The following is a 20,840-nucleotide window of genomic DNA, read 5'->3' on the forward strand; positions in this document are numbered from 1 at the left end:
AGTGAGAGCCAGTGAAGGCCACACGACACTCGCTCCATCAGCTTCTAAAAGGTAACTGGGGCTGAAGTCAGCCTGTCAGCCAGTGCTGCCCCCTTTAGAGGCCAGAGCAGGTTGCAAAAGTGAATGGTCGCATGTGCATTGATGTCCATGAGCACTTGCCAGTAGCCGCTGACCATGTCCAGCGAGTTAAAAATTCTAGACAGAGCATCAAGGCTGTCATCAATCTGGAGAAGGATGTAACTGTCTTGCTCAGTTACTGCATTTAGGCACTGATAGTCAAAACAGAACGTCCACTTACTGTCCTTCTTCTGAACCAACACCAAAAGAGAGCTCTTGGCATCTCCGTCCAGCTCAATGAGCCTTTTCTTCATGAGGTCCTACACTTGGCATTTCGCCTTCCTTATAGGGCACAAGCCGATGGGTTTTGGCCACGGTTACCTTAGAACCACGATGCTTGTCTTGCAATTGCTAGACCCATTTTGTTAACTAATGCACCAAGAGTGCAAGTTGGCTAACAGATTGATCCTGTACTGCTGCCATTTGTTCAACTGGTTTCCCTCTACCATCCTGACAAGTAGCTGCTGGTGTTTTTTAGTCTTAATTTGGAAGAGCTTGGTACCACACACATCGTGTCAATCAAAATGGGGGTAGGTATGGAGAGTATATGCCTTTGCAGGCAGGGTTGTCCAGCTTGCTGGAGAACATTTTCTTTGTTATGTTGGCTCATTGGAGGTCCAGCTGATTACTATAGAACATACGGATAGGCTGCTCAACTTGGACGGCATGTGTTCGTGAGGGCAATCTGTGCATTTCTCTTCAGGGTACTCAGTTCAGCTGCTTTATTTTACCGATTGGCTCTGGCTATTTCTCAGAACTTTTGTATGAAATACTCAAAGTCCCTGGTTTTAGAATGTTTAAGTCCCTTAAACTGATGGGTCAGGACCGGGTCCACAATACCATCATCACAGCTTTTTCAATACATTGATGAGATGATTCAAATCTCTTTTTGTGCTTCGGGCATGCCAGGTGGCCATGCCGGTAGCTGCCCACTTGCGATCTGACCCCTTAAAGGTTTAGAGGCAGGCTTTCACCTTTAAGGAAGTTGTGGGAAAGTTATTTAGTGGTTTGATGGCTCGTGTGAAGCTTGTAGGTCAAAGATCCTACTGTAAACAATTCTCAGAGACCCTTTGCTTATAAACCAGACAATGTAGAGTTGGAGCATTTTTCTCACTCGGCCTGGCGAAATCGAGTGGTTTTTTGCTCTCCGGACAGGGCTTAGGTTGGCCAAGCTGTTGAGTGTCTGGCCAAGATATCAGTTGGCTGGCGTCTCTCACAGAAACAAATATATAGAGAAAGCACATACGCTTCTTGCTTGTGCTACTTTTTTGATAAACTAATGGAGGCAAATGAATATTTTCTGGATAGTTCCGAATAGGACCAGTTTATTTAAGGGCTTATAGTAATCACGGCTGTAGTTTTCTGCCTTGATGTTCCCTTGTTAACCATTTCAGGATAAATTCACTCATCTGTCTCTTTCTATGAGCCTTGGATCGTCTTGCATGTGTGTTGTGGAACGACAGCCTTATTGCAACCGGCAGCAGGTGCTACTGTTGCGACCTGCATTTTCCATGGTGAACCTGCCCAAGTTGGGGCAGTCCTTATGGATGGTAGACCTTACCTGGATCGTTTCCTTGGTGGAGCGGGGTTGCTTCTGCAGCTTTTCAACTCTTTCTGTCAGCTGCCCTACCATAAGCGTGAGCTGGCTGATGGCATTTCTTTTCCCCAACTAAGTGTATATATATGTAGGTATCTATATATACATATATATATACCGTAAAACCTCTAATCGAATGCCATGGTGCTCTTTTTTCCAACCTTACTTCTATAGTGGCAGTCAATTGGAGACGGTGTTCAAATAGAGATTGGCGATCTATTTTTCAAATAGCCCGTCAGAATTTTTGAAACTTACCTCTAACCTGTCAACAATCTCTTAATAAACGTGCATCGAGAAACTGAGAAATATCTTTACCAGTCGCTTTATCATTGCCTTAATCTTATGCTTGCAATTGACCTGCAATGATATTGTAGCCTGTGTCCTTTTTTGCATTTTGTTGGCATTTGTAATTTTTATTTCATTCTAAATTTGAAAACATATTTTATTTTATATCTATATTTAACATTGTTGAATAAAAGCTCATTGCAGTCTTTGATATGTTTGCTACAGATTGCAGCCAAAACTAGCTTTTCACGTGCAATAGAACTGGAGTTATGAGCATCGATCCATTGTAAGCTGTGTTAAGGTAGTCGCAAGGATGCTATTAAATAACATGCCATAAATCTGCATATTTATAAGTTACATGTATTCAATATTAATCTAACAAATGGTATAAATATATATTTATGAACAAGTGACATAAACGAATCATACTTATATTACATGCAGAAGCAAAAATTAACGTTTTTAAAACAAACATATTTCCATCGTTTGCTCCGATAGCTGCGTTCTGGTTGCTACTTTCAATGGAACAAACATATTCTAGTTGTCCAATACCATCCACAATATCTTCTGGCCTCAACTCTTCTTTTGCACTGCTGAACTAGTCGAAATTAGCGTCCAAACAATTTTTTAGCAGAGTAAAACTTTTAAGCGCTGCATTTAGCACTAATGCAATGCATAAAAGTTTGCAGAGTAAACGTAATCTATGGTCCAAAATTTGCGAACAGGTTTTATATACATGTTCTACGAAGTATAAGGACCGCGTTATAAAAGAACTACTATTAGCCCGAAACCGTTATTGGTTATTGCTATATTGTTGCTTTCGAACATTTGACAAAAAAATGAAGAGCTTTGGAATTGGACAACGAGCGAATTAATTGTTATTGGTATAAACTATTAATCATTAATACGGTTTTGTGGACACTTCTACTGATCAGTTGGTATTATGGACTCGTAAAGATAAAAAAATGTCAAAGTGGCTGTCAAAAGAAGGTGGCGTTCAATTAGAGAGTGGGGGTCTATTTTTCAACCCTTCTGTCAGGGTGGCGGTCAATTGGAGGTGGCGTTCAAATAGAGGTGGCGTTCAAATAGAGGTGGCGTTCAATTAAAGGTTTTCCGGTATATATACAGATATATATATATATATATACCATATACACATACACATAACCTCGATTTGATATAGATATTTTTGATATAGACACATCTATCTACATATACATTTCTCAAAGTACGTTTGTATGTTGTATATCTGTCTGCATTCCTGCTATAGCTAGTATTAGAATAGCCTATTACTAACTAGCTTAGTAGAATTTTTCATTGGGAATGTGCCAGGCCACTTGGCAATGGCCTGCCACTTGCTGATGAGTTTCCTGCCAGCAAGTGGTAAGCAAATCTTAGCTTGGGCATGACTCTCTTGGGGGGTGGGGGAGAGAGTTGTCTTCCCCCGGTGTTGCTAAGTGTCCCAGGCTCTCTCTCTCTCCCCCACCCCCCAAGAGAGCCATGCCCAGGCTAAGCAAATCTCATCACTTCTCTTTGTTTATAAGCTGATTTTTAATGCCCGAGCAATGCCGGGAAGCACAGCTAGTATATATACATTTCTCAAAGTATGTCGTCTATCATTGTATGTAGGCCTATATTTGTACGCGTTCCAGCTATTGATCTTAAAATCTTGGAATAAAGAACTCGTTCCGATGAAAATTTGATCTCGGATCCACCTGTTCACAAGTCCGATGCCGTACCCATTACACCAACGAGATTGAGTTGCTAAGTTGCCGATATAAGTCATTACAAATGTATATGCGAGCAAATACCCGACGGCTTTGCGTACGATGCAGGGTCATAGCAAAACATCACAAGAAGCTGTTGGCTCTCATTATTAAGCGTACTCAACTTTTTCATTGTCAGATGTTTTTTATTTTTCAGTGTCAGTGCCAGGTTAACAGCAAGCAACTCTCATTACCTCCTATTGTTCAGAAGACAAAATTTTTTTCTCTTGACATGTAATTTGAAAGTTAGAATGGCAAATGTTGTTATATGTTAAATACAAATCAATTTTCTGTCCTAAGGCGTTTCTATTAACTGGGCAACACCGGGTAGCACAGCTAGTATATATATTTCTTTAAGCTTGTGTGTATGTGTATATGTGTGTCCAGCTATAGCTACTAAAATCTTGTGATAAAGAATTCGTAAAGCAAAAGATTTGATCTCAGTACCTCCCATTTACCAGTTGACTGCCTTACTAACTGAGCCACAGAGCTTGATCGATTTGCTAGGCAATATATGCCGGTAAATGAAAGCGAATAGGCTAGTGCTTTAGGTCATGATGTAAAGTCATAGCGTAGCTTTGTAGAAGCCGTAGCTCTTATTAGTAAGCTTACTCTACTTTTCCATTGGCGATGTGCCAGGCTAATAGTAAGTGGCAGGCAACTCTCAATACCTCGCAAAGTTTATAAGCTGATTTTTAATACTTGGGCAACGCCGGGTAGCACAGCTAGTTTGATATATATGTATCAAATATAATAGAAGAAAATATTAAGAAGAAAGTAAATTTTCACTCAACGAGCTACAAATTTGTTTCGTGTGATGCACTCCTCAGATACGGTTTAACTAAAAGGAAAAGCTGTACCGAAATGCTAGACATTGGCTCGATGTTGTTATCATTTGATTTAGTGCTGAATGTAACCGAGAAGATAACTCCTAGCATGTCTGCAATTAAAAGCCAACTCATTTCTTTTATTCAATGTGCTCAAGTGTGGTTTGCATATCATGAAGTATTTTTCTAATAAACATAGTTTCATTATTTTGTTTTGTTTGTATGTGGTTGTGCTTGAGCTAATATTTTCTATGTTATGTTGTATGCTGAGTTGCCGTCTTTCAACCTCCAAATGTGCTTGCTCAGTTCTGTGTGGTGCTGTTTGTTTTTGTGGTTAAACGAGGCTTTATGATTGCTATATCTGGTTTTACGTTCTGTTGAACAAAGTCCTACGTAGGTTGCTACGTGGTTGTTTGTATGGTTATTCACTGTTGCTTGGTATATCACATTCTTAACTCAGCATTTTCCTTCCAAAGGGCGAGGGTTCTTTTGTCTGCAGTTGCAACTTTTTTTGTTGTTCTCTCTTTGTCGTGTAATAGTTTGTGAGTTTTTTGTTGCTTGCATCAATGATTGCCTTCATGTTTGCAATTACTGAGTAGCTCAGTTTTAACTTTTGTCTATTAAACATTGCTTGGAGTGCGTGTTTTTCTGAGACGCGTGTCGTAATTATTTTGAAAAACTCTTGGCCAATTTTGATTGCAACATTGGCGCTAAATGGGGGGTTGTACCATGTGATTTTTTTTCTCTGTTACTATTTTTGGATTTTTTTTATGTTGGTGCCATATTGCAGTTTTTTGTTGTATCCACTCTTGTGGGTGGTATGGTTGCACTGTGCTGTTAAATTGTTGTTCGTTTGATGAGAGTAAGTTTAATCGTGTGTTTATATTGTCTGGCAGATTTTTCAATATGGAAGGTGGATCTTTGCTTTGTTCGTGCACATATAATATTGTATTACATGGCTTTTGGGAAGGTTTGAAACTGCCATATTGTAGTAACAGTAATAGTAATTTTTAAGTTGTTTTTATTTAAAAAGTTGCATATTTATTTTTTTGTTCTTTCTATAGCTTGTGGTGTCCCCTTGTAAACAGCAAGTCCGTAGTTTCTGTATCGTTTTCTGTTCGGCCAAAACCTTTTCAAAGTAGTTACGACATGCTCCCTAAAAGAACACCCACTCCACGCAATGTTTAATAGACAAACCTTAAAACTGAGCTACTCAGTAATGCCAAATATGAAGGCAATCATTGATGCAAGCAACAAAAAACTCACAAAAACTATTACACAACAAAGAGAGAACAACAAAAAAAGTTGCAACTGCAGACAAAAGAACCCTCGCCCTTTGGAAGGAAAATGCTGAGTTAAGAATGTGATATACCAAGCAACAGTCACTGTGAATAACCATACTGACAGCCACATAGCAACCTACGTAGGACTTTGCTCAACAGAATTTAAAACCAGATATAGCATTCATAAAGCCTCGTTTAACCACAAAAACAAACAGCACCACACAGAACTGAGCAAGCAAATTTGGAAGTTGAAAGGCAGCAACTCAACATACAGGATGACATGGAAAATATTAGCTCAAGCACAACCATATAGAAACAAAACAATGCAAACTATGTTTACTAGAAAAATACTTCATAATATGCAAACAACACTTGAGCACATTGAATAAAAGAAATGAGTTGTCTTCTAATTGCTTACATGCTAGGAGTTATGTTCTTGGTTACACTTAGTACTAAATCAAATGATTAAAACATCGAACCCATTTCTAGCATTTTGGTACAACTTTTCATTTTAGCCAAACCGTGCCTGAAGAGTGCATCGCACAAAACAAATTTGTAGCGCGTTTACTGAAAATTTACTTCTTAATATTTTTTTACAATTAGTTCATACGCCACTAATTATCTTTCAGTTTTTCAGTGTAGCGTTCTCTTTTTATATGCTTTTGAACCTACTTTTAGTTACTATATATCTACTAGCAGTGCTACCCAGCGTTGCTAGGGTAATAAAAAAGTCTTTGGATAGAAAATGTATTTGTATTTAACATATAACAACATTAGCCATTTTAACTTTTAAACTATATATCATGAGAGAAGTTGAAATAAATTAAAAGAGAAATTTATAAAAACAACTGTAAAGGTTTTCAAACTTCATATCATGAGGAAAAAGTTTTGTGCAGGACAGCTAAATTAAAAATAAATAAAACAACTGTGAAAGTTTTCAAACCACTATAAATTTAATATTTCATAACTTGCAGCTTTTTCATTGTTCAAAATCCGAAACAATTTTTCCCATTAGAATAGATGTATTGGATGAGCTCACTAGCACCCAAAAGGCCCAACAACAGCAGCTATTATAACAGACATTAGAAAACTAATTCACCGCTCAGTGTCACTCAAAGAAATACTCCTAAATAATATATCGAAAATCAAAATCGACAGTTGTGTAGAAAAAAAATTGAAACGACAATGGACAACTCTAATAAGAGATGAGACATGCCCATACAGCCTTCTCTCAAATCTACACCCAGATCATGTCTTTAAACAAACAACAAAACCGAACACCGGAAAAAATTTTTTTGGGGCTCTTTGTGACCTGTTGACGGGCCAAAGCAGACTCCAATTATTCCAATTCAGATCAGGATTGAGTTACAGTCCAACTTGCACTTGTTTAAAAGAAGACGAAATCGCTCACCATTACCTCCATATACATGTATGTGCCGATTATAAAGATGCTAGATCACACACACAGCCAGCAGAAAATAATTGGGACTCCATTCCATAATAGACTTTCTGCAAGTCACCCTTCGTCTCATGTTCACATGACAACATATGATACTATTATAGCCATGGTCAGGCGTTAATTTGACTAGCACTAAGACTTTACGGTGCCTAGGGTCGTCTGACGTCAGGAAGAGACCAGCTCTGCAGATGTTTGCAGATAATGTCGACCTAAGCACTCAAGACAATTCTTGCCAAACGCTTAAGACAATCATGCCAAACACTCAATACAATCTTGATTATGGAAACATTTTACCAAACAGTAAACAATCAAAGTAAACACGTCAGTTTTAATTGTATATAATATTATCTTTTTATGCTATATAATATATTAAAATCTATTCAGGTCAATATGGACTCAAATCGGACCATATAATTTCATTTCATCTTTGCCTGCAAAAAGAGGCTTTTGTTTAATTGTTGTAGATCGCACTTCATTTTATCAATAAAAAGTTTATCATCATCAGAAATATATGTAAATTTTAATTTATTCCAAGGCGAAAAAACAGCTTTGGTAAAGTAGTTTACATTTTACAGTATAAACTGTACTGTATATTGCATACTATAAATAAAAACGGGTAGATATAGATCGTGTTGAATTTTAATAAAAGGTTTTCTATTTAGGATGAGGAACAAAAACAAAAGTAAACATTTCATATGTTTTGCTGTTAAAACATCAACAACATTAAAAGTTAAGATACAATAACAATGATTGCAGAAATTGATAAAGAAACAGCAAAAAAATTCAACAGATCAGTTACATCAAAAGTCGTAGGAAAAAGAAAATATAAACGTCAATGGTACATTTACTTTACATCTTTGAAAGAGAATCCTCCTCCAAAACAATTTAGGGTAACTCCACAGGAGGAGTTATCTCCCTAGCAAATCTCTTCGGTAGAGGAGATGTCATACCAGATGGTTCCTCCCTTTTTGCAAAGAATTTATGAAGCATAAATTGCTTCTCTGTTTGTTAACGAATGCTTCCATTCTGTTTCCGGAGCTGTTCTAATTCCAATGCGCATGCTCCAGTTTGGTCGAAAACCGAATTTATGTTCGAGATCCGAGACGAACAAATCTCAAAATCTTTGGTCGAAAACCGAGTTGGTCGAGAACCGAACATCGAGAACCGAGGTTCCACTGTATAAAGTCAGTACACAAATAGCCAAACTTGAAGTTCGAGATAATTATTGTCGATATCGTGGGGCGGAATAAATTAGCACTCACGAAAAAACACCCAAGAAGCATCGCGTTGCATGCACTTAGGTCCCACAATGTTTCTGAACAGAGGCATCGTAACTCGTGGACGCAAGGCTAAAATAATTAGCACGGGCATGGTTTATACGGTATATGAAAACATCTTTGATCACTATGCCATTCTAGCTCAGTGGTGGAGCGCCCAGATAAGAAAGTTGTCGATGCGTTTGTGGTATTTGTCGCGAGCTCAAATCCATCAAAACACGGAATTTTAATATCAAGATTTTAAGACCTATCGCCGGAATGGCACGCATACTTTGAGAAATATATACATGTATATAGATACGTATATTTGATATTGCTTCACCCGAAAAGGACTAAATTTATCTTCGCAAAATTCTGAGTAATTTGAATAATACACCGTCGGCCTCTATTTGAACACCATCTTCAATTGACCGCCACTACAGAAGAAGGGTTAAAAAATAGCGTGCCATGGCGTTCAGTTAGAGGTTTTACTGTATATACATATATATATGTGTATTCTATGTATGCATGCATATATGTATGTATGTATGTATAAATAAAAACATATAAGCTCATATACAAAGTTGTATATCAGCATGTACCATGAAGCACGTATATAATGAAGGTATGAAGATTCTTTGCTTTTTGCTTGTGGTACTCTTTATATACAACTAGCTGTGCTACCCGGCGTTGCCCAGGTAATAAAAAAAGTCTTTGGACAGAAAATTGATTTGTATTTAACATATTATAATGAAACAAAATTTGCTATTCTAACTTTCAAACTGCATATCATGAGAAAAGTGTTTTGTGTAGTTAAAATAATTTAAGAGAGAAAAATAAAACAACTGTAAAGGTTTTCAAACTCTTTCAAACAACTTTAAAACTTCATATGATGAGAAAAATTTTTCGAACAGGTTAAATAAATTAAAACAAATGAAATGACTACGAAAGGGTTTAGATGTAAAAGTGAAATAATTAGCAAGTAATAACTAAATTGAGTCCATTTTGCTACGATTACAATAAGAGATGATTTGGTAATGATACAATTAATACGAACTGAGAAAAAAATAAAAATTCTGAATATGTTGAATTAATAGTAACAATTCTTGCATAAAAGTGAAGTAAGTTTTACTAGACAAAGATAGACGACTCCCAACTCAAGAGGGAGTTCATGCAAACTCAATGAGTCGATAAACAGACTCGAAGGTGAGCCGATAAACAGACTCGAGAGTGAGCTGATAAACAAACTCAAGGGCAAGCCAATGAACAGACTCGATAGTGAGCTGATAAACAGACTCTAGAGTGAGCCGATAAACAGACTCGTGGGTGAGCTGATAAACAAACTCAAGGGCAAGCCAATGAACAGACTCGAGAGTGAGCCGATAAACAGACTCAATAGTGAGCCGATAAACAAACTCGAGAGTGAGCCGATAAACAGACTCATGGGCGAGCCGATAAACAGACTCGAGGCTCAGCCGATAAACAGACTCTCGACCGAGCCGAATAACAGACTCGATGATGCCTTTTCCCAACTGATACACCCTAGTAAGCCAATCGCAATAATTCTTGGTGTTCGGTCAATACCTCTTATAGTAAATGCAGGTATGATACGCTGGCTAATATCACAATGTTAAAGTCAGAAACAGTGTCAAGAATTTTATACCCTATTTGCTTTAGAAAATCAAGCAGAGCTATTGTAAAGAAAGCAGTATCTTCATTGGTGGTATATCTCACAGCACCAAGCAGTAACACAACAGCAATGATAAAACTGCAAGGTTATATAGCAAATCAAGGGAAAATCTACAATTGATTGGCTGCACAGTAATTAGGTCAACCGTTGCCACAATAACATATTTCGAATACAAAAACGATAGCATTTGTTACTAACTAAGCACGCAATACGACTATTGTAAAGGAATTTACCGGCCTTTATAAGGCACGGTCTAGAGTTCTAGACTATTTCATGAAGAAATAAAATGTGTGTGATTTCGTTCCAGCTTTTATTATAGAAGGAAATTACACTAGCCAAGGAGCGTACGGCTATCTGCTCTGTCCAACTGAGTGAGCATGCTCCTTTATATACAATAAACTTGCCCATTCCGGCCAACGGAACCAAGCAAAAACCGTAAAACATTAATAATAAACAGAATCGCTGATCCGATGGCATGGTTATAATACAGTGATAAATAGCGCTATAATATATGGAAAAATTAATAGCGATATAATAAAAAGAACAACACAGCATGCAAGACATAACATATAAAAATATTTACATGAATTACAATGTCATGGCCTGGTGTCCACCACAGTATTAACAACCTTTTTAGTATTTGTATAGTAACATACAAATCTTAGAACAATATGGTAATAAATGGCTAACATAAAATAATTTCTAGTATAAAACATACATATACACTACATTGGACAAATTTTAAGCGTGCGCCCTATAAATAACTATTCAAATTTGACTGAATTGCGACGAAGGTAATATAGATTCATTGAGTCAGCAATTTGAAGCTGCCAGATTATAGGCTTAGAAAAGATGTCACTAACTCTCTTACGCATGCTGACAGTCTATAAACACTGGTACACACTGATTGACATTTCATTCGCTTTTACAAGCATGAAGCACTCGTGTACTTTTTGCGACTTTTCTTGTAACAAGTAGCGTGACCTACAGAGGCATTTTCGTATACACAGACACTGCTGTTCCTCCTGTGATGAAGTGCTCACGACCCAGCCTCTCTTGCAAGCGCACATCTCTGCTGAGCACCGGAGAACACAGTCTACCCAGACAGAACCTCAGAGACCAAGAGCCTGTTCACCCCGTCGCCAACACCATCACCGAGGGCAACACTACACAAGACCATGAAAAACCGACGGCCGTACTGGAGACCAGCACGTAACGCTTGCCTTACTCCTTGGCATGAAGTGGAGTCCAAGATAGTTCGCCCGCCGGTAAACCCTATCAGGGACGACAGTTACCCTCTTGGGCTAGTGGACTCACCAGTAAAAATCGACTTCTGAGTGCCAGTAGTTCCACCAACCACTTCGGCCCTTTTCAGGGCCACCATTTCCATTTCAAGGGTTTTGTTCTGCGACGACAATGGTGGAACCTCAGTCTCGTACTTATTGTCCACTTTTTTATTACAGAAGTGTGTGTATAAAAAGTTACTTTTCCACCGACAGCTATCCATCAAAACTCTGAATACGACGATATGTAAAAATGAGATATTGTAGTGTCTTTGTCTGATCAGAGGTGAGAGAATCTAGATTCTATAGGCTTTCCTACTTGAGATAATACAATTGTCCGCATGAAAAGTATTAACCTTTACGGCGATTTAGCAATCGAACCTTAAAAAAAGCCGGAAATATAGGTACACAAAAACGCAAAATAGGCATCGTGTTTCATAAAGTTAAAAGCAAAAAAGCATCGTAATTCATAAAGTTAATAGAATTTAATTGCGCAAATTCTAATATCGAGAGAGTCTATTGTTGATATGGTTTTTCTATAAACAAATTAGCCCAAATATGGCGAGGATAAAAAAGCATAGCACGTCATAAAGCTAAAAAAATTCATAGAGTTGTAATTATTACGTCATTTTTGTGTGAAAACGGAAAACGATGAATAGGTCACGTATAGAGTCGCACTAATCGGAGATTCCAGTTAATGCGCCCTAGCAGTAAAAGAAAAACCACAGAATAGCCGCACCCTTATATAAGCTGCATGGCTCAAACCATCAGAAAAAAATAGTGGCTAATAGTCTGAAAAGTACGGTGCTCATATTAATTCAGTTTGCTTCGTACGACCGAATAAAAAAAGAAAGACCGCTCTATAAGGTGGACAAACATCTACACACACACAAATATACAGACATATTTTTTGCCGTTTATATAGTAGGTTAGCGAAATTCCCGGCGTTGCACGGGTACTAAAAACAGCTAATAAAAAACTGACAGGTAATGTATTTGCCTGGCACTTGCCATTAGCCTGGCACATTGCTAATGGCTGATTTGAATAGACTAGTAACTTACTAATAAAAGCCGTTAAAGTAGGCTTTAATCACGTTGTGTAACGCACAGGGTAATTTTCACCCAGAATTTCTCTCATATCGCCCAATGAATCTATCAATCTTGCGTAGCTCAATGGTTTAGTGTGCCATACGGTGATGGAGGTTCTGAGATCAAATCTTCTGTGATATGGATTCTTCATTCCAATATTTTAATTGTATAGCCAGGCGTACCGAAAGACATATACGCACACAAACTTTGACATTTATACATATTTCTCAAAGTTTGTCGTTGGTTTGGATACTGCTGGTCTGTCAGGCAGACTGTAGCTACTAAAATCTTGAAATTAAAATTCTGCACTCTGATGGATTTGAACTCGCCGTATGCAACCGCAAGTATTTAATTCTACGCGTTCTACCACTGAGCTATAAAAGCTGTAGTGATCAGACTATCATATACCATATAGTGTATGCACATGCTAAATGACGTATTATTTGAGCATAATGCCCACCCGTTACGATGTCTCTGTTATAAAATATTTTTCCATTTGGCCGGGAACTTGCCATGGCAAGTTCAGCATTATCTGTTATGGTAAAAACAGATTTGCAAGTGGATAAATGATAAAATTTTAGTTAAAAATTTGAAGGTTATCAAAATATACATACTAAAACTGCCTTCAAGTTTGTGCTTAGTAAGCTAAATTCATTTAAGTTAGATTCAACGTTCATGTTACACGTCTGTTTCGAAGGTAAGAACTCTCCACGTAGTACATTTTAATGTTATATTTTATTGTAGATCATAACCACAAAAAACACCAAAGTCATCTTAAGTGACTATAGTTACTAAGGTTATTGTTACATATTGTTTTATTACTACTTTTTAATGATGATTTTGATGGTTTTTAACCAGAAAGTTTAATGAAGGTTTCTATACCACTCTATGTACGTCTATAGCCTACGATATTTTCGCATGCCAACAATTGCATGTCAAAATTGGCATGCCAATTTTTGCATGCCAACACTGCAGCAAACATATAAATGTATACCAAATAATTTTTCATTGTAATCTTAGCAAAACAGTCTATATTTAGTCATTGCTTGCTAATGATTTCATGTTTACATTTAAACACTTTTACATTTTTATAATCCTCCTAATTTATTTCAACGAAACATTTCTTTCAGGATATGAAAGTTAAACGTTACAGTTGTTTGAAAAAGTTTGAAAACTTTTACAATTGTTGTATTTTTTTAATTCAGTTTAACTGCACAAAACACTTTTCTCATGATATGAAGTTTGAAAGTTAGAATGGTAACTGTTGTATATTTTAAATAAAAATAAGTTTTCTGTCCAAATTTTTTTTTATTACCCGGATAATGCCGGGCATTCGCCTAGTATAGATGTATGAACAAAGGCAAAGAAAGCTTCACTCTCCTTTACCACATGTTGAGCCAGTATCTTTGTTCTCTGGTAGCATGGCCAAGTTGAGCTGAGTTGAGCCAAGTTTAGAGCTGGCCCAGACACAAATATAGGGCCGGCTGACTCCCACAATTATTATAGTTTTTCATATCTGCCCTAAAGTTATGTTTTTGCTATAATGCACTAACGTTCTTCGAACAAAAGTTTTTTTAAATTATAGCATATTAGATTATATTGTGTTATATTATATTACATTGTAATATAATCTATGCTATATAGCATGATGCTATCATTGATATTATAAAGTTGGGATATGTGTGCATAATGCTTCAGGACATGCAGAAACTGAAGCAGAGAAGCTTCGTGAAGCTTTGGAGCGCTACAGGTTTGAGATGAAAAACTGTGATGAATTTAGCCCTGATGAAGGAAAATTTGCTGATCTCTTACCCTGGTTTGACAGAGAACTGCCAAAGCTTGAAAATCAGTGCTCCTTCTTATTAGTTAGCTTTGCTCTCCATGGAAGAGAAGGGTATATGCAAGATCCTTCTGGCTGGGAAGAATGCACTCTGAGGGTCATAGATCGAATCATCTGCCATTCTGAGTTGGACCGCATTCCCAAGGTAAGGTGTGTGATAGTTAGTGTGTAGTGTTTGTGAAGAGTGGCACGGACCTAGGTTATATTGACATACATTTTTCCTGTATTTGCTTGTACCTTTAGAATTGGTGCACTTTGATCGAGATGCAAAATGCTTTATGAAGTGTTTATGGTGTGGGATATATTTAAGGTGTATGACATAGTTATGGTGTATGACATGTACAGTATATGGTATATGAAATGTTTTTGGTATATGACATATTTATGGTGTATGACATATATATGGTGTACTAGCTGCATTACCCGCCTACAGTAACAGATTCACGGGCAGCATAAGGTTTATTGAGAGTTGGCTTTCATACTGTAAAACAACTCCAAATATGCAGTTACATCTCCCTCTCTCCATCTCTCCCTCTCTCCCTCTTTCCCCTCTCTCCGTCTCTCTCCTCTCTCTCCCCCCTCTCTCTCTCCCCCTCCCTCTTCCCCTTCTCTCTCTCCCTCTTTCTCTCCCTCTCTCTCTCCCCCCCTCTCCTCCTCGCTCTCCCTCTCTCTCCCCTTCTCTCCCTCCCTCTCTCTCTCTCCGTCTCCCCCCTCTCTCTCCCTCTCCCTCTCTCTCCCTTTCTCTCCCTCTCTCTCTCCCCCCTCTCCTCCTCGCTCTCTCCCTTTCTCTCCCTCTCTCTCTCCCCCCTCTCCTCCTCGCTCTCTCCCTTTCTCACCCCTTCTCTCCCTCCCTCTCTCTCCCTCTACCTCTCTCTCCCTTTCTCCCCCCTCTCTCTCTCCCTTTCTCTCCCTCTCTCTCTCTCTCCCTTAGTTCAACGCAACACTTGCGGATAGACAACATTTTTGGTTTTTCTGTCGGGCGTATGAAGAAACAGTTTTCGGCGTGTGCCTACTTTTGAGCAGGCGACGTATAGCTGGTCATGGCTGATGCAGGCTGACAGTAAGTCGATAGCAGCTGCTCTCTTTCTTTTCACAATAGCGTATCGCAACCCTCGGAGTACTCGTGAAAGTTCTGTAATAGTAAGTTACAGTAGGCCTACTCGTAGCTGGAAAAAAATTAGTAACTCGGCTGCTGAAGGAAATGAACATGACCCACTATCACGAACAGCGGCAAATCCAACGTTATTAAGTAGTGGAGATGTGGCAATTCATATACAATACAACATCGTATAAGAAACACTTATCTTTTTGATGTGGAAATTTAGTAGGTGAGAAATGCATTTTTCCAGTGGCTCCAAGAAACAAACGTTTACGTGACCTTCTCGATACACGTTGGCAGTAAATATTAATTGCATGTAAATAACTACTCGTTAATTTATTTTATTTAATAAATAGTACATTTGTATAGCTGTATAGACACCTTTGTATAGGCCGCAGAACTCAGGAAGGCAATTTTTAACACGGCAGAAAATTTGCTGTTTAAAAAGTGTGCTAACCGGGGATTTCGGTTAATGCGCCCAAGTGGTGAAAGAAAAAGAACAGAATTGCCACACCTTTATATAAGCCGCTTGGCTCAAATCGTCAGAGAAAAGTAGCGGCTAATAGTCCATATTACGAAATTACGATATTTAGTATTCATATTAGTTCGGTTGGCTTCGTTCGACCGAATGGAAAAAGAAAGACCGCTCTATAATTTATTTACTGTTACTACACATATTAATTCAGTTCGCTTCGTACGACCGAAATTCGAACGACGATAAAAGGAAAGACCGCTCTATAAGACGGACACTCAATCAAACAGACAGACAACGATTGCCGTTTATATACAAGTTTATATAGCCTCTACAAATAGAGGCTTTTTGTTATTTTGTTATCAGCAAAATAAAAGATTACTAACTAACGATCGAATCGAAAAAAAAGACCGCCATTTAATTTATTTATACTGCTCATATTTGGGAGTTATCGGTGACTCAATATATCGAGAAGACAACTTATACTATTAGCATATCAGTATTTATCGTCTATCCCTACGATGAATAGCAGGTTACGTATTATAATAGAGGCGTGTATTAACCGGAGATTCCCGTTAATGCGCCCTAGCGGTGAAAAAAACCACAGAATAGACACGCCCTTATATAAAAGTAGCGGCTAATAGTCCGAAAAGTACGGTACTCTATAAAGCGGACAGACAGATACACAACGATTGCCGTTTATATAGTAGATGATATATTTATGGTGTATGACACATTTATGGTAAATGACACCTTTATGGTGTATGACATATATATGGTGCATGACATATTTATGGTGTATGACATATATATGGTGCATGACATATTTATGGTGTATGATATATATATGGTGTATGACATATTAATGGTGAATTACATATTTATGGTGTATGACATATTTATGGTGTATGACATATCTATGGGGTATGACATATTTATGGTGTTTGACATATTTATGGTGTATGACACATATATGGTGTATGATATATTTATGGTGTATGACATATTTATGGTGTATGATATATTTATGGTGTATGACATGTTTATGGTGTATGACATGTATACGGTGTGTGACACATTTATGGTGTATGACATATTTATGGTGTATGACATATTTACGGTGTATGACATATACATGTATATGGTGTATGATATATTTATGGTGTATGACATATATATGGTGTATGATATCTTTATGGTGTATGACATATTTATGGTGTATGACATATTTATGGTGTATGACATATTTATGGTGCATGACATGTTTATGGTGTATGACATATTTATGGTTGTCAAAAACTGAGCAAAGTTTTTTTGAGATGAGCTTGAAGTATTACCGGGATTAAACCGTTTAGGTTAAAGATGTTTGCTGGTGCATCCAATAGATGCCTTCCAGGCATTTTCGTAAAAGCTCATGCATTCAAAAGTGGCTCTGTCATCCGTATCTTATTCAGCAACTTTAGCCAAAGCTTTTTCAATGACTTGTTAAGCCGATGCATAGTTTTTATAAACTCTACACAATGACCTGGCTTTGCCTCTATTGTCAATACTCATCTCTTAGGTCATTCCATTCCATTGGTCCTACATGGGCCTTCTGTGATTACTAACACATTATAGAATTTGGAATTGAGAAATAATTTCTATTTGCATCAAATATAGGTAAGGTAAATAATAATATACCAAAAGTAAGTACATGCAGTGCTTATAGAAATGTCATTTACATCCTAAAACATTGTTCAACAAGAAAATGATTGTAATGGCTGTTTTTACCTCATATTTTAAATATACTGTCTAATAGCTAATCGTAAAGTTATCCCATTGTTAACACGTAATAGCAAGAGGAAATTGTAGAAGTACATAATTAATAATATATAATAATTTAATGCTGTTCACTAGTATTCACTCATTTAGGTGTGCTACTGCCAGTGTGATATGCCCAAGTATTGGAGACACATTGATGATTGTTTAATGTAACTCATCAATATCAGGACCATCTTAGTTTGCTAGTAAAACTTACAGAGCGATTTGAGGATTTATCATAGTTATTAATAGACACTGTTACAGTATGTAAGTTTAGTTGTCATAATGATTAAGGTTTTTTGGAATCAACTATCCAAATTGCAAAGCCAGATTTCTTTAGAACGGATCGTCAGCTAGTGATTCCTTATGAAGAGATGAATACTATGATTACATGGGTTTGACACATCTGTGAAACAAAAACACATACTGACAATCTACTGAATTAATTAAATTGTGAGAGATTATAACTTTCTTGCACTTTGCATAGTATATTTGGAAAAGTGCACAATATAAAAACCACCAAGTACCAAAAGGTCTAAAAAGACATTTAAAACTCATGGCATAGAGTGCTTGGACAAGTTAATAGACACTAACTATTGGTAACTTTTTAGTATCTTGGCAGTCTTGTGCATTGCCACATGTCATCATGTGTAATAATTATGCGCACAATTATTACGCAATGCTACAAAGTAGTTGTGGACGATGCCCAAACCCAAGGAGGGCAACTACGGCCGGCTAACAGTACTAAGGCCTAAAGCCTGGCTCAGCCCCTCCGAGCTGCTAGATAGGAACCTTAGATAGGTTGTACTGAATTGAAGCAAGGCAGGAGTGAGACAGTGCTCGACCCAGCTGAATGTACAGCCAGTCGGCCCATGGCAGGTAAGGACAGCCGGTCTAACCATCCAGCCGATAAGAGAAAGACCTGCCTGCTACTGATCTGGCAGATGAAAGACTGACCTGCTACAGTGACAGTCCTAGGAGGACTGACCTGCTACTGAGTCGACTTTTGCAGCAAAGGGGTGGCGCCTGCCAGCGTTTACAATATAAAAAGAGCCCATCAATCAGAGGTTGGCAGAGCACGAGAAAGACTTGTTTCATGCAGTTGTCTGTTGAGCATTCATACACTGCATATTTATAAATTTGTTAAAATATATGTATATATTGCCTTATATACTCAAAGTGGTGTGGTTTGTTGTGTCGCAGTTTGTTTGTTTCATTTCACATTAAATCATGACATTAAAAGATTATAAAAAATTAAGGTGCAATGTGGACCCATACACGCAGTAGCATGGTTATTCGAGGCGCAGCACCTAAGTTAACAGATGAGATTGGATGTCAATGAACACAAACATGGTTGTCTAAGCAATAGAAATCGGAGCAAATCTATTTCAGAGTCCTGCAAGTAATGCTTCAAAGCAGCTCTAAAACCCTCATGACTACCAATTTTCCAAGCTGTTATATCTCTGAGAAGGTATAAAGATAAAGCTGCTTCTCAAATATGGTGACCTGGAGCCCAGGAAGACTGAGGACTGGAGTCTGATGTCCAGACCATCAGCCGCCTTCACTTTTAGTGCAGCAGCTAATGAAGCGGGTCTAACAGCTGTGAGAAAAAAGAAACGATCCCTAAAAAATGTGCTTGTCAAACCCCTTCTGTTGGAGCTAAGGGCACACCTGAGGGACTGCCCAAATAAAAAAAAAACCAACTGAGAAAACAGCCAAGGGCAACAACAGTAGTGCTGTCTACTTGCTATACTAAGGCTTCCAATCGTTTAAGCTCCGGCCAAAGGTGCTCCAGCCAGCAAGCCAGACACACAGAGCCAGGCTAGACTTCAGTGAGAAAGGCTTTGAGGAATGATGGAGAGGTGGCACAGACATTTTGTGTCATATCCACTCAAAGCGGGTAGTTGATTTGGTGACCTTCTACCATATCCACAAATAATGAGAAGATAATACAAGGGTCTTATGCTGCATGCACCCGAGACGAGGAGGTGACGTAAAGCTCTCTTGCCATAGCCACCCAACGTTAATATGAGGCTTTGATAAAACTGGAGTCCAGATGCCTAGGCTCCAGTCTGTCTGAAGGAGTTCATCCAGAGTCTAAGCGAGCCACACAATGAGCCACAGCGATTTGGATGATGATGTGACCAATCAGAAACCTTCCCATACTTCACTTTACCTATAGGCCAAAATGACACCAGAGGTCTGTCCTGGCAGACTCAGAAGTATCCACTGTAAATAACATTGCCTCTGGAGGTGAGGGTTGTGCCGAGTCGATCAGAGCGCAATTTCTGAACCAACCTCATTCTGCAAGTCACTTTTACCCAGAGATCCACTTGACACCAGATGCACCCCCAAGTTACTGAGCAAGCAATTGATTGACAGGTTTTCTCAGAACACGAGGAACCTGCTCAAAAAGACTAATCACTACAATCTTATGGTTGATGGGACTCGACTGCCATTCTACAGGGCCGTACAGTTAACAATACGACTCCAAAGCGTAAACACCAAGAGGCCGTTGTCTACATCACCAAGTATATTATCTTAAAGATGCTGTGCTTGGTAGCTCACCAGTGTGCTATGAAGTTTCAGCAGCTATGATTTTGTAGACTGGCGACTGTTGACCTGCACGGACAGACACGGCGACCGTTACTTAGCAAAGTGCTGATGGTGAGAGACGTGATAGTACTGGCATGGATAGAGATGGCTATGTCGAGCCACTGCCCAGCTTTACTACTCATAGAGACTAATAGGGATTGCCCAAAGAATCTCCAGCTGGCTACCAGCTTGAACTGGCCTGGGCCAAAAGAAAACATAGTAACACGATGCATGAATCTCACAGATCAGCCCCTAACGATCTGAACCTGAATGATTAGTATGCCTGCTAACATGGTATCAAGCAATATTCAGTACAGAAGGAAAGACGTGGGCCAGATTTCTGAGGTGGAGCACTCCATTCCTCTAAAAGGAAAAAGTTGACA

This window comes from Watersipora subatra, chromosome 9, assembly GCF_963576615.1.
Source record: "Watersipora subatra chromosome 9, tzWatSuba1.1, whole genome shotgun sequence".
Classification (NCBI taxonomy): Eukaryota; Metazoa; Bryozoa; class Gymnolaemata; order Cheilostomatida; family Watersiporidae; genus Watersipora; species Watersipora subatra.